This window comes from Oncorhynchus nerka, linkage group LG26 (genome assembly GCF_034236695.1).
Source record: "Oncorhynchus nerka isolate Pitt River linkage group LG26, Oner_Uvic_2.0, whole genome shotgun sequence".
Taxonomy (NCBI): domain Eukaryota; kingdom Metazoa; phylum Chordata; class Actinopteri; order Salmoniformes; family Salmonidae; genus Oncorhynchus; species Oncorhynchus nerka.
In genome coordinates, this window is record NC_088421.1 from 10,544,579 (window position 1) to 10,559,250 (window position 14,672).

Sequence of the window (14,672 nt, forward strand, 5' to 3'; positions counted from 1 at the left end):
AACTGCCCATAAGGTTTCAGGGAGACAGAAATGCAATCATCTTTTGATATGTGAAGTGAAGGCAATTATCAGAAAGGAATCATGTCACAATGATGGGTTTACACAAGGTTTTTTAATCATTTTGAAGTGGTGAATGTAAAAAAAAAAAAAAGTTTACTCCTACAGCGCAATTTATCTAAAATAATGGATTATGGCAAACAGTCTGTTGAATGTAAACATTAGAATTTGGGTTTCCAGACATTTGTTCAGGTTTCATTAGCTCATCAGCCTTCTCTATAGTCCGTTTCTGAGTCATGTCCACCTCTCAGTCAGAGATTCATTATCAAAAAGCACCTGGGGGAAACCAGAGCTGTGAAGACAAATGGCTGAGGGAACCCAATAGAAAAACACGTCTAATGCTTTGCACACACATCACCCCTCAATCCATCTCCATAGTGTCCCTCATCACAATGGTCTCATGGAGGTATCCCAATTCTATCCCTCCCTCCCAGGGGCTGCAGTCCCACATCTACCTCAGACACTAGTTCAATGATAAGCCACACAGTGTTCTCTCTGCTATTCCTGGCTCACTCCTGTGTCTCTGGTGGTTGAGTATGAGGCTTGCGGTACTTGCATTGGATCCAGACACGGTACATGGTCAGCTGCTTGCCTCTGTTCACCTGCAGCCGCCGGTCCACCATGTTCTGGACCTTCTCCAGACCCGCTTCACTGAAGTAGTCATGTAGCTCATCTGGAGAGAGATGTCATGGAGATATAATACACAAAAACAACAGAAAGTGTCTAGTGTCTGAGGTAGATGTGGGACTGCAGCCCCTGGGGGGGGATAGAATTGGGATACCTCCATGAGACCATTGTGATGATGGACACCATGGATATGGATTGAGGGGTGTGTGCAAAGCATTAGACATGTTTTGCTATTGGGTTCCCTCAGCCATTCGTCTGCACAGCTCTAGGTTCCCCCAGGTGCTTAGATAAATAAAAGGTTAAATAAGAAATACATTGTTTAAAAGTGACTTGCAAATTACCACTGTTAAAAAGCAGTACATACTAGCCTTTTGATTTGATTCATTACCTTGTGGGAAGAAATAGACTCGTGTTCCATCACCCTGGACATAAAAGTTATCTGACAAACACCTTCCTGAAAAAGGAACACATTCAACAGATTTTCCCCAAAACATGTACATATTGCTAATCACAATTTATAAGCATTTTGTTACACCCGCAATAACATCTGCTAAATATGTGTATGTGACCAATACAATTTGATTGGATCCCACACAGTCCCACGCATGAGTGCCTATGGTAACTAACCTTTCTTGAAGCGTAGCTGTGCCAGGTCATAGCGCCCATAGTCCCTGAGCAGCAGCACTCCTCCAGGCTTCAGCAGCCGAGCCAGTCTGCTGATGGAGGCTTGCATCCTGACAGAGAAAAAGAAAGACATGGGAATTTGATGACACTTAATTTTCCCTATCACACACATGCAGTCACACATACACACACCCACACTTGATTGTTGCCACACTCAAACACGTCACACAGGGGCCGGCTTACTTGTCAGGATGCAGGGCTGAGAGCACAAAGATGAGCACTATAACACCCATGCTGGCGTCTGGGACAGGGTAAATAGCTCCCTCATCACCCAGGTCATGAATAAAGGCATAGCAGCGCCCGGGGTCATACTCTGAATTAGCCTGGTAGTGAAAGGGACAAGATGAATAAATCTATTTATCAGCCAACTAATGACATCATCTATCAAGCATTTCTCCTTCTCACCTTGACCAGCTCTACAGCGAAATCACAGCAGTAGACAAAGAGCCCAGGGTCACTGACACACACAAAGAAGACAGGGTCATGCAACATGGAGGTGCGAACAGGGTTGCATCTAATACATATTGAGATCTGAATAGCAGATATACAGCATGTGTATACGAAGAGGGTAGTAGCTACTATACAAAGTCAAACTGATCAGGCTGCATACTGCATAATGGGACTGATCAATACACGTGGTCCCAACCACCACTCACTTGTTGGTCTTCAGAATGGGAAAGACGGTGTTGCCAACACCACAGCCAACCTATTGAATCAAACAAGGGCATAGGTTAGCCTACTTTATGCCTAAGGGCCACATGTACTTAGCTGGTCCCATATCTGTTTGTGCTCTTGCCAACTCTATTGCTCATTCTTCATGTTTGACATTACAATGAGTGACAATGAGTTGGCATAACACAAACAGACTGGCACTCAAGCTAACATATACTGCATATACTATGATTCAATATTCCTCACCTCCAGTATGCGATACATGGCACTGGATCCAGGGAAGTCACCATCTACAGGGGCCAGAGGGGCGACTTCACTGGTTTGGCCCTGACTCTGTTCGAGACCATGTGGTTCACTGTCCTCAGCTCTATGGTCCCCAATACAGGAGTCCTGGTTGAGACGACACTGTGGGGCCAGCTCAGGGAACTCTGTGAAGAGCCAGTGACGGTCTTTGAAGAAGCGATTCTCATGGATGGTGTAGAATTAATTCCAGTAATCGTTCGCCCTGCAGTTAAAGTCCTCTGTTGAAATGAGTGGAAGAGATGCAAATTGACTACCACATATACTATATCTTGTTCGGGTACTTACACTACATGACCAAAAGTATGTGGACACCTGCTCGTCAAACATCTCATTCCAAAATCACGGGCATTAACATGGAGTTGGTCCCCCCCTTTGCTGCTATAACAACCTCCACTCTTCTGGGAAGGCTGTCCACTAGATGTTGGAACATTGCTGCGGGGACTTGCTTCCATTCAGCCACAAGAGCATTAGTGAGGTCGGGCACTGATGTTGGGCGATTAGGCCTGGCTCGCAGTCAGCGTTCCAATTCATCCTACAGGTGATCGATAGGGTTGAGGTCAGAGCCCTGTGCAGGCTAGTCAAGGTCTTCCACACCGATTCTGACAAACCATTTCTGTATGGACCTCACTTTGTGCACAGGGGCATTGTCATGCTGAAACAGGAAAGGGCCTTCCCCAAACTGTTGCAACAAAGTTGGAAGCACAGAATCGTCTGGAATGTAATTGTATGCTGTAGCGTTCAGATTTCCATTCAATAGAATTAAGGGGCCTAGCCTGAACCATGAGAAACAGCCCCAGACCAATATTCATCCTCCACCAAACTTTACAGTTGCCACTGTGCTTTCAGGCAGGTAGCATTTTCCTGGCATCCGCCAAACCCTGAGTAGTCCTTCGGACTGCCACAGCAACTTGCCCAAGCCTCCCCCATTTCTCCTTCACGCAAATCCAGATAGCTGATGTTCTGAAAGAGATGCAAAATCTGGACCCCTATAAATCAGCTGGGCTAGACAATCTGGAACTCTATTTCTAAAATTATCCGCGCAATTGTTGCAACCCCTATCACTAGCCTGTTAAACCTCTCTTTCGTATCGTCTGAGATCCCCAAAGATTGGAAAGCTGCCGCGGTCATCTCCATCTTCAAAGGAGGAGACACTCTAGACCCAAACTGTTACAGACCTACAGTGGGGAGAACAAGTATTTGATAACCTGCAAAATCAGCAGTGTTTCCTACTTACAAAGCATGTAGAGGTCTATATTTTTTTATCATAGGTACACTTCAAACTGTGAGAGACAGAATCCTAAACAAAAATCCAGAAAATCACATTGTATGATTTTTAAGTAATTAATTTGCATTTTATTGCATGACATAAATATTTAATACATCAGAAAAGCAGAAATTAATATTTGGTACAGAAACCTTTGTTTGCAATTACAGAGATCATACGTTTCCTGTAGTTCTTAACCAGGTTTGCACACACTGCAGCAGGGATTTTGGCCCACTCCTCCATAACAGACCTTCTCCAGATCCTTCAGGTTTCGGGGCTGTCGCTTTGCAATACGGACTTTCAGCTCCCTCCAAAGATTTTCTATTGGGTTCAGGTCTGGAGACTGGCTAGGCCACTCCAGGACCTTGAGATGCTTCTTACGGAGCCACTCCTTAGTTGCCCTGGCTGTGTGTTTCGGGTCGTTGTCATGCTGGAAGACCCAGCCACGACCCATCTTCAATGCTCTTACTGAGGGAAGGAGGTTGTTGGCCAAGATCTCGCGATACATGGCCCCATCCATCCTCCCCTCAATACGGTGCAGTCATCCTGTCCCCTTTGCAGAAAAGCATCCCCAAAGAATGATGTTTCCAGCTCCATGCTTCACAGTTGGGATGGTGTTCTTGGGGTTGTACTCATCCTTCATCTTCCTCCAAGCACGGCGAGTGGAGTTTAGATCAAAAAGCTCTATTTTTGTTTCATCAGACCACATGACCTTCTCCCATTCATCCTCTGGATCATCCAGATGGTCATTGGCAAACTTCAGACGGGCCTGGACATGCGCTGGCTTGAGCAGGGGAACCTTGCGTGCGCTGCAGGATTTTAATCCATGACGGCATAGTGTGTTACTAATGGTTTTCTTTGAGACTGTGGTCCCAGCTCTCTTCAGGTCATTGACCAGGTCCTGCCGTGTAGTTCTGGGCTGATCCCTCACCTTCCTCATGATCATTGATTTCTGTCTGGATAACGCATAGATGGTGGACAATCTATTCCTAGTATTTACGGAATGTCTGTCTCTTACCAACTGAATACCGTTTTAAATTATGTATATTATAAAATAAAATAAGCATGTTTTTTTCAATATCCTTGTCGATTGATGACCAACCAAGAACACTGCAACAGAAGAACCATATCTCCACCTTAAAACAATCCTTGCTGCTTTATTCTCTGCATTCTGCAGTCTTCTAACTTCACTTGATGATGCATTTCCCCAGACCACCGAACAGTAGTTCACCTGACTCTCAATTAATGCTTGTGTTATTTGCTGAAGAATTTTTCCTGGTAAATATTTTGCTATCCTTCTGATTATCCATGCTGTTTTAATATATATATATTTTTTACATAGATTAGTTATTTGAGAAGACCATGATAAGCAGTTGTCTAGCTGCACTCCCAATAGTTTGGTTTCTGCCACTTAAATTTGTACTCCTCCCATACTTAATTGTATCCCATGCTGTTTTGGCCTTTTCCTAGTTGAACAGACCAATATAACTTTGGTTTTCTTGGTGTTTAAAACAAGTTTTTTTGGCAAACCCACTTCCTGATGTTCTCCAAATCTCCTTGTAAAGTCTGCTATACCTGTTGAACCAATTGTCTTGCTGCATAAATTGTAGTATCATCTGCAAATATAGTAGATTGAGTTTCAACCAAGGCATAGGGAAGGTCGTTGGTATATATTAAATAAAGAAGTGGCCCAAGGCAGCTGCCCTGCGGTATTCCACAGTTTAACACATTAGGGGAAGAAAATTAACCATTGATATAGGTGGACTGTTTCCTGTCAGTTAGATATGACTGTACCCAATTCAATGCTACCTCCTTAAAACCATAATGCATTCATTTGGTGAAAATTATTTCATGATCCACAAAATCAAATGCTGCACTGAAATCTAAAAATAGTACACCTACAAATTTTCCATTATCCATAGCATTGAGCCACTGATCAGTCATGTCAACCAATGCAGTGGAATGGTTTTTGCGATAAGCATGCTGATTGGCTGTAATCAGATCATTATTTTCCATGTACTCCCACATTTGTCTACTCACAATACCCTCCAATATCTTCCTCCTATGTAGGGAGTAGACTAATTGGTTGACTATTAGCAGGAGTAATGGGTTCTTTGCTGTCTTTCGGAATAGGACACAGTTTAGCATGCTTCCATACATTTGCAAACATCCCCTTTTCCAGTGACCAATTAAATATGTATCTCAGTGGAACTGCAATCTGGGGAGCAGCACAGCGAAGCAAAAAATTGTCCATAAGACCATAACCTGTAGATTTACCATCAGGTAATGACTTCAATAGGTTTAACACCTCCTCCAATGACACCGTTTGTAGACTAAAAGAGCAGATCTTATTGCTCATAATATGATCATCAATCAATTGAAAAATAGCTTGTTTGGAAGAATGTATGTCTACATTGTTGCTCAGTAATTTAATTTTCTGTGTAAAAAAATCTGCAAAATGATCAACTGGTTTTGGTATTATTCTCCCGCCAACCTCCACACTAGATGGGCATGATGAGATAGATGTACCAAGTAAGCCCTTAACTGTGTTCCATACCTTTTTACAATCATTTTTACAATCAATAAAAGCATTGTTGTAAAATAACTTTTTCTTCCTTCGATTCAATTTAACTGCATAATTACGTAAGGTTCTATAATTCTGTTCATCAATTTCTCATTTTGACTTGGCTGCTAAGACTTTTGCAATATTTCTTTGAGAAAAAGCCTCACCCAGTTCATCATCAATCCATGGAGATGGACGGGCACCAACTGTTCTCTTTCTTATAGGGGCATGATGGTCCATTACCTCCATGAGCAAATCAATAAAACATTCTGTAGGGTGATTTAAATCATCCTCTAGATAAATCAGCTCCCAGGGTACAGCAGCCAAATCATTTAGAAATAACTCATGATTAAATGTTTTAACATTTATTTTGACCACAATCCTAGGGGGTTTCTTTGCAACCTTGGTGTTCATGGTTATGGTCACAATATTATGGTCTGTCCAGCCCACTGGCATTGATCTGGCTTTTAAGCATTGCAATGGTATATTACAGAAAATCAGATCAATGCATGTGTCTGAACGATGACCCAACTTAATTGAAGATCTAGTAGTATCATTAACCATTTGTTTCAAACCACAGTTCTCAGCATATCTCATCAATGTTGTTCTATTCTAATTATTGTGATCCTTCCAATTTATATTAAAATCACCCAAGATAAATACATCTCTGTTGCTATCTGTGGCCTGGTCAAACCCAGTACATAAGTCATCCAGATAGACCTCCTAGCTCTACGGTGTCCTATACACACATCCTACCAATATGGGTGCCTGGTGAGGCAGATGTATGTAACGGTTTTCTAATGGTGAAGGAGAGTCGGACCAAACTGCAGCGTGTAGATTTTGATCCATGTTTTAATAAACAAACGTAACACGAATCTAAATACAAATACTACAAAACAATAAATAAACGAAAACCGAAACAGCCTATACTTGTGTAACCTACATAGACAGGAACAAGGACACTAAGGACAATCACCCACAATACAACCAAAGAATATGGCTGCCTAAATATGGTTCCCAATCAGAGACAACGATAAACACCTGCCTCTGATTGAGAACCACTTCAGACAGCCATAGACTCTCCTAGAACACCCCACTAAGCTACAATCCCACTAACATACACACCAAAACCCCAAGACAAAACACACCACAATACAAAAACTCCATGCCACACCCTGGCCTGACCCAATACCTGAAGAAAAACACAAAATACTTAGACCAGGGCGTGACAATGTACTTGAGCCCATTGTGCCTCTATTTGACCTACATTAAGGTCATCCCTCCTCTTAAAAGGTATATGATTCTGAATATACAGTGCAACACCCCCACCATTCCTATTCCTGTCCCTACTCAGTAGACTATATCCTTGAATGTTCATTTGCCCATCATTTACAGATGCATCTAAATGTGTTTCGGTCAAAGCCAAAATATGAATATTATTTAGGTTGACCAAGTTAAAAACCTCATGTATTTTGTTAGGAAGGCTACATACATTAACCAGAGCTATATGCAGCCCTTTCCTTATCAAGTGGAGATCAATATAGCATGTATTCGTTATATTTGAAGTTGTCATGATACATTACAACACACAAACTCAGTTTTAAACATTACATTAAAATAACCAGGGAGTTACTCTAGAGTCCCGATACAATTACCCGTTGATATAAAGTTTATCCATCACCATGGAGACTCGTTGATTCAGGCAACGCTTTTCCTTCATGATGGGATATAGTTTTTTTCTCTTTTCATTGATCTCGGTGGTGAAATGATCATTCATTCCAAAATCAGTGTTTCTGAGTTCTCTCCCCATGTTCTTCGTCATTTCCTTTTGGTTAAATTCATCAAAACATGTGTGGAAGGACCACCAGAGGGCAGGCTGGGCTCATGGATAGTAGCACAACAAGTCATGGAAGACAAGGTAACCAGAGGCAATTAAGCACAGCTGACGGTACTAATGACATACTCTCCTTCCCTTATAAGAGAGAGAATGGAACCAGCAGAGAGAGGGGAAACTATCTCTGGAAGATGGCCACCGAGAGAGAGAAGCTGTGCTGAAAGAACCACTAAGACGGTGACAAAACCGTGATTTATGTTTGTTGTAGTTTAAAGATTATCCTATTGTGTTCTTGTTTCATCTGGAGAAGAAGATGTGTGTTTTTTCCTTGGAAGATTTTTCATTGATTATGTTAGAATGTTTTTGTTGACAAAATACCCTCAATAGAGAACCGTGTTCAATCAGAAAAACCTACTCCTGACTCGTTTATTCCGCCTTCCCGCTTTAGAGTGACGCCTAATTACTTGGTACGCTCACACATGCAATAATAGCCTGTGGCCTATTTCCAGAGGCCTTACCTATTCTATGGACTCTGGAGAAAGTGGCATTACGCACAACATCAGTGGGCAGTTTCAGTTGAGTTGACATAAAGTCTCGGACTGTGTCCTCACAGCCTCTGCTGTTGTCATTCTCCAGTATCCCTGAGAATATTAGATTGTCCCGCATTGATTGACACTGTACATCAAGCAATGTTTCTTTAAGTTGTCTGGACCTCTGACAGTCTCTATGGGTGTGCCACAGGGTTCACTTCTCCGGCCGACTCTCTTTTCTGTATACATCAATGATGTTGCTCTTGCTGCTGGTGATTCTCTGATCCACCTCTACGCAGACGACACCATTCTGTATACTTCTGGCCCCTCCTTGGACACTGTGTTAACTAACCTCCAGACGAGCTTCAATGCCATACAACTCTCCTTCGTGGCCTACAACTGCTCTTAAATGCAAGTAAAACTAAATGCATGCTCTTCAATCGATCGCTGCCCGCACCTGCTCGCCCGTCCAGCATCACTACTCTGGATGGCTCTGACTTAGAATACGTGGACAACTACAAATACCTGGGTGTCTGGTTAGACTGTAAACTCTCCTTCCAGACTCACATTAAGCATCTCCAATCCAAAGTTAAATGTAGAATTGGCTTCCTATTTTGCAACAAAGCATCCTTCACTCATGCTGCCAAACATACCCTCGTAAAACTGACTATCCTACCGATCCTTGACTTCGGCGTTGTCATTTACAAAATAGCCTCCAACACTCTACTCAGCAAACTGGATTCAGTCTATCACACTGCCATCCGTTTTGTCACCGAAGCCCCATATACTACCCAACACTGCGACCTGTATGCTCTCGTTGGCTGGCTCTTACTTCGTATTCGACACCAAACCCACTGTCTCCAGGTCATCTATAAGTCTTTGCTAGGTAAAGCCCCGCCTTATCTCAGCTCACTGGTCACCATAGCAGCACCCACCAGTAGCACAGGTACAGTGGGGCAAAAATGTATTTAGTCAGCCACCAATTGTCCCACTTAAAAAGATGAGAGGCCTGTAATTTTAATCATAGGTACACTTCAACTATGACAGACAAAATGAGAAAAAAAATCCAGAAAATCAAATTGTAGGATTTTTAATGAATTTATTTGCAAATTATGGTGGAAAATAAGTATTTGGACACCTACAAACAAGCAAGATTTCTGTCTCTCACAGACCTGTAACTTCTTCTTTAAGAGGCTCCTCTGTCCTCCACTCGTGACCTGTATTAATGGTACCTGTTTGAATTTGTTATCAGTATAAAAGACACCTGTCCACAACCTCAAACAGTCACACTCCAAACTCCACTATGGCCAAGACCAAAGAGCTGTCAAAGGACACCAGAAACAAAATTGTAGACCTGCACCAGGCTGGGAAGACTGAATCTGCAATAGGTAAGCAGCTTGGTTTGAAGAAATCAACTGTGGGAGCAATTATTAGGAAATGGAAGACATACAAGACCACTGATAATCTCCCTCGATCTGGGGCTCCACGCAAGATCTCACCCTGTGGGGTCAAAATGATCACAAATCCCAGAACCACACGGGGGGACCTAGTGAATGACCTGCAGAGAGCTGGGACTAAAGTAACAAAGCCTACCATTAGTAACACACTACGCCACCAGGGACTCAAATCCTGCAGTGCCAGACGTGTCCCCCTGCTTAAGCCAGTACATGTCCAGGCCCGTCAGAAGTTTGCTAGAGAGCATTTGGATGATCCAGAAGAAGATTGGGAGAATATCATATGGTCAGATGAAACCAAAATAGAACTTTTTGGTGAAGACTCAACTCGTCGTGTTTGGAGGACAAATAATGCTGAGTTGCATCCAAAGAATACCATGCCTACTGTGAAGCATGGGGGTGGAAACATTATGCTTTGGGGCTGTTTTTCTGCAAAGGGACCAGGACGACTGATCCGTGTAAAGGAAAGAATGAATGGGGCCATGTATCGTGAGATTTTGAGTGAAAACCTCCTTCCATCAGCAAGGGCATTGAAGATGAAACATGGCTGGGTCTTTCAGCATGACAATGATCCCAAACACACCGCCCGGGCAACGAAGGAGTGGCTTTGTAAGAAGCATTTCAAGGTCCTGGAGTGGCCTAGCCAGTCTCCAGATCTCAACCCCATAGAAAATCTTTGGAGGGAGTTAAAAGTCCGTGTTGCCCAGCAACAGCCCCAAAACATCACTGCTCTAGAGGAGATCTGCATGGAGGAATGGGCCAAAATACCAGACTTACAGAAAAGACTTACAGAAAACATTTGACCTCTGTCATTGCCAACAAAGGGTATATAACAAAGTATTGAGAAACTTTTGTTATTGACCAAATACTTATTTTCCACCATAATTTGCAAATAAATTCATTAAAAATCCTACAATGTGATTTTCTGGAGTTTTTTTCTCATTTTGTCTGTCATAGTTGAAGTGTACCTATGATGAAAATTACAGGCCTCTCTCATCTTTTTAAGTGGGAGAACTTAAACAATTGGTGGCTGACTAAATGCTTTTTTGCCCCACTGTATATTCCAGCAGGTATATTTCACTGGTCACCCCCAAAGCCAATTCCTACTTTGGCCACCTTTCCTTCCAGTTCTCTGCTGCCAATGACTGGAACGAAATGCAAAAATCACTGAAGCTGGAGACTCATATCTCCCTCACTAACTTTAAGCATCATCTGTCAGAGCAGTTTACAGATAATTGCACCTGTACATATTCCATCTGTAAATAGCCCATCCAACTACCTCATCCCCATATTGTTATATATCACGAAATTGGGGAGAAAAAAATAAATAATCATAAGGGTACGTTTTTAGTGATAAGCATATTTCAAGGCTTTCTTTGGTGTATTTTAATTATGTTACTAATATTGCAGGAGGTGCAGAAGAGGTGGATTTGGCACATGCGCACTTGCTCAAAAACAATATTTAGATTCTTTCCAGAAAAGGCATTGGCCATGTTCAAGAGGATTAAAACTGCAATGTATCATGGGTAAATTGTGACTGACTGACTGATCTTCAAATAATAATGAGTCGTTACTTGTGATGCAAGGTGATTTGTGGATCAGTCAGAATATGGAACATTATATACAGATCTCTGATAGCAGTAATGAGGTAGATTTTTTCGGTTGCTTGTAACTTTTTATTTAGACCTATTTTGGAAGTACATACTGTCTGGGACGGCAGCAATTATGATAGTTGCTCAGTGAAACTCCTTTCCTTGGTAAGTACCAAATGAATTTTTACATTATTAAGCTTGAAAAGCTGGTGAATGGCAAGTTGAATGGATGCTTCTGGGCTTAAAGGAGGACGTCTCTTGTAAGCCCAGATTCTGGTTCAGAACCAACCTTGCTTCTCTTGAGGGAGGGGCTGACTGTTTTCTTGGACCTTCTTTCTTGGCAGCTGCCTCTTGCTCCTCTGTCCACTCCACATTGTCCCTGAAAGTGAATGGGACACCAACACCACTAGAAACCAAGAGGAAGGCATGCTACCCAGGCCTCGTTCTGTTATGTTCTGTCCATATGTTAGCCCTATAATAGACTAATGGAGCCTAAAGTTACTCTTTATAGTACAAGGACCTTACATGTCCTGTTGAAAGCAAATTTACACACAGGTGATCGAAGATGCAGATGGCTAATAAACAGTTTTCCGTAAACAAGCGCTGTAACATGGAAATATGCCCGTGTGGGAACCCTAAACCTATATACAAAGGTGTGTATCAATTTAACCTTTTTTATGATTTCTCTTTTCAGTTCTCCAGATGTGGATTCTGGTAATATTTGTCCCGTTTCAGTGATGTTTTGCTCCACTATCCCTCCCAGAGTAACGGGCGCTGCCATGTTGAATTGACGCACCGGAAGGAATGTCCAGAGAAGTTGAAACAAAGACTACATTGTCAACGAGATATCCCACTACAGTCAGTAAATCAGCGTTGCCTGTGAGTACTCGTTTACACCAGTTGAGCGCGCCATAGCCCTACATTTGGCATCATGATCGAGAACGTGGCTGCTGATGAGATCCCCGATTGGGGATGAATGGCGGTAGGATGAAAGAAGATGGCGGGCGAGGATAAAAAGGGGATTAGGTTTTGAGGGAATATGGAATTCAGGACTGCACAGGACTTTTGGAAGAGCTAGAGAAGGAAAGTGAACGTGAAGAGAGTGAGGGTGAATTCATTGTGGTGGCAAGTGCAGTGATAACCACTGAGAAGAAGCTGAGTGTAGAGGGCAGTGGTGTGGTAAGGGAAGTTGGTGCCAAGTGTGAAAAGAGGGATATGTCCCCTAGTAGCTCAGAGATGGAACCTGACGAGTTTATGGATGTAGTACCTGCGGTGAGGACCGCCTAGCGTCCCGAGGATGAAAAGGATGATTCTGGCCCAGTGGGACTGAGATTTGTGGAGTGAATGATCCTTGCATTTTGGCTAATCCATGTGTGGTGTCAGGTTGGATGGAGAAGAGGTTGGGGACTGTTGAAAGTAACTCTTGAGTGGAATAGTGATGATTTGTTGTGTTTCTTCAGTCCAGAGGGAGTTCGGGACAAGAAATGTGACCTGCTTTGCTCCCTGGAGCAGCGTGGAGTTGAAAGGAGTGTTAACAGGGATGGCAGTGTGTTGAGGAGGATCAGTTGAATTGGGGGATTTGCGGTGTCTGTGACACCCGCCGTTTGGTGCGACGGAGACCCGGTGGAGAGCGTGGGAAAATGGAGAAGACAATGACTGTCCTGCTGAGTTTTGATGTAGAGTCTTTGCCCGACAAGGTCAAGTTAGGAAGTGTAAGGTATCCCGTGAGAGATTTTGTTCCAAAAATACCACAGTGTTTTAGTTGTGAAGTTATGGGGATGTTGCAGCAGTGTGTAGGAGGGGAGATTCCTAGAAGTGTGCAGGAGGGCATGAGACGAAGAAATGTGGTGTTGCAGGTGGTGTTGAGTGGTAGTGTTCTGTTCTCTCAGACCGTTGCTCAGTAGATTAGACAGGGTTAAATAGTGGAATTGGGTAGTGTTTTTTTTTACAGAGGGCTAATAGTTGGCAGGGTAATTTTCCTGTTTCCCAATATTGTAGTACTCTATCAAATGTATGTAGGCCGTGAATGGCCTCACACACCAGTACAGTAGGTGGTGATGTATGCGCCTAAACGATGGATGCGATCCGCCAACCCAATACTTTAGATAAAAATAAGACTTTGCACCTGCTCCTCTGGAAATCCTTGGGATGTCGCTCTACTAAGCTAACATATGGAATTGTTTTAAAATGGTCATACCAATGATAATTTAGCTATTTGATTTGGAATTTTAGGACCTCTTTAGGTATCAAAGATGAAAAATGTTTTTAATGATTTGATGAAACATTGAATTTGGCCTCTGCTATTGCTATTGGCCCGTTGAAACGCATTGAATAACAGATTCCTACATGGGAAAAAGAGATAGTGAAAAAAATCTAAACAAAGTTTGTTTTAAAGTGTCTGGGGTACCTTCAGACAAGTATTGTGAGGCTTGTGGGAATCCTAGAGCCAAATAACCTGAGGTGTACAGTGCCAGAAATGAATCATAGAAATGAATGTAACTAAATGATGGGAATTGCCTGTACATTTACTAGGCCTGCTAGTTACACATGTAATGGGGAATTTATCAAAATGAACAAAGGGCAAGCAATTCACACAATGAAACAATGAATGTGCAAGAATTGGCAGGTGACAGTGGAGCACGTTCTGGAGAGAGCATGCATTCCCATCTTCTTGTCTCAACATTTTAAATTATAGTCGAGACACATTATCTCCACACATTTGAAATGCTTTTTTACCAACAGCTGCAACTCAATAATAAGCTAGGCCTATTGCCACACGCACTGCCGTCTTCCGAAATAGGCATAGGCTTGAAACAATCCACAACTATAAACAATCCACACACAAATAAAAAGCCAATGATATTCTATAGCTAAGTCAAGCTCTCTGGTAAAGTTTTTAGAATTATTTTATTTAGACAGGGGTGATTATATACTTTTCGCAAAACACCAATGTGCTTAATGGGTTAGTGAGCATCTTAGCAGTGCACTGTGCACCTGCCAACATAACTTTTTAATTTGCAAGTGGCTGAAACCAGAGATGTGTATATAATGACGAGATGCTCATGTTACGGGTGGGTGAAGCGGCAACGAAG

The 14,672-nt window shown here is 42.5% G+C and overlaps 1 pseudogene; it reads right to left on the reverse strand.

Annotated features, from left to right (window-relative positions):
* Window positions 1-93: 93 nt before the first annotated feature.
* On the reverse strand, window positions 94-12,493 carry LOC115110868 (tRNA N(3)-methylcytidine methyltransferase METTL2-like; annotated as a pseudogene).
* Between the last annotated feature and the right edge of the window lie 2,179 nt (window positions 12,494-14,672).